The sequence below is a fragment of the Suricata suricatta genome, chromosome 1 (assembly GCF_006229205.1).
Source record: "Suricata suricatta isolate VVHF042 chromosome 1, meerkat_22Aug2017_6uvM2_HiC, whole genome shotgun sequence".
Lineage (NCBI taxonomy): Eukaryota > Metazoa > Chordata > Mammalia > Carnivora > Herpestidae > Suricata > Suricata suricatta.
In genome coordinates this window covers 67,779,549-67,780,846 of record NC_043700.1, presented here as the reverse complement: position 1 = coordinate 67,780,846, position 1,298 = coordinate 67,779,549, and the positions used below count along the sequence as shown (strand labels likewise).

Below are 1,298 nucleotides of genomic sequence, written 5' to 3'. Positions count from 1 at the left end.
GGAGCTGTCCTTTCTCTCCACCCTACCTCCCCACAATATTCTCTTCTGCCTGCTCTTTTTCTCCTTCCTGCCTTCCTTCCTTCCTGCCTTCCTTCCTTCCTTCGTTTTTCTTTCTTCTTTCCTTCTTTCCTTCTTTCTTTCTTTCTTTCTTTCTTTCTTTCTTTCTTTCTTTCTTTCTCTCTCTCTCTCTCTCTCTCTCTCTCTCTCTCTCTCTTTTAGTAGTACCAATTTGATCACTTTTACTGAGCCATTTTATCTTCCTCACACTCAATGCAAAGAAATAAAACAATTCAAAGAAAAATACATCCTCATTATTATTCACAATAAAAAAGGTCTGCTTCCATTCTGCAGTCCTAGGCATATTCTATAACAAGGAGCACTTAATGGCCCATGTGGACCAAAGCACCATTCTGATTCTGACCCACTGAATAGAATCTCATGCATATTTGGTGACTGGACTAACTTCATGGGAATAGTGATATATTGAACTATTTCTGTGATCTCACTGAATAGGAAAAAAAATCCTATACATACAAAAGAAAAGGAACAATTAATCTGTCTATAAATTATACCTTTTGGTTCTTTTCTTTAGTGTAAGGTAGAAAAAGGGGCCCTTTCCTGAGTACATGGATTCAAGTATTATTGTGGTCTAAAGATGTTTAGATAGCTATTGTGACAGTTATGATGAAAATAGAGTGTATATCAAAACCAAAGCCAGATCAAGAAACTTCTACAACTTGTCTCAATTCTTCAAATAACGGAGCTAGTTCCTTTCCTATGCTGACCATTAGTCCTGTACTGGCATTGCCACTGGCTATGAAACTCACCACCAAATGTAAATGATGAAATTGAACCACTTGGTAGATGATACTTTTTTTGAAAGAAGTTTGCTCCTTTGGTCTGTTGCAAAGGCAAAGGTGGATAAGAAACCAGGTCTCAAGGCATGCGCTGGAGCTTTATAATTGGCCACTTAAATAACGGGAACTCCATCTCTATCTGATACAACAATAGCATGGAGTCCTTCAACATTTGGTAATTTTTTATACAGGAATCACTTTAGGTCAACCGCCATGAGGCACCCCTTTCCTGCAGGATCAATCTTCACACCTGCCTTTCTGGGCTGCCTTGTTCTCTCCATTGTGAATTCAGAAAGAGCTTCAAAGAGAGTGGCCTCTTAAAGCCATCCTCACATGATTTGTACCTCCTGTGTGTTCCAAGAAGCACTTCCTATGCCTCTGAGGCCCAGTGACACAGGGAACCTCCTCTTCTTCTAATAGCACCTCTGTGCCCTGAACTTC

At 39.8% G+C, this 1,298-nt stretch overlaps 1 pseudogene; it reads right to left on the bottom strand.

The window, feature by feature from the left end:
• Nucleotides 1-719: 719 nt before the first annotated feature.
• Nucleotides 720-1,072, bottom strand: LOC115302367 (annotated as a pseudogene).
• Between the last annotated feature and the right edge of the window lie 226 nt (nucleotides 1,073-1,298).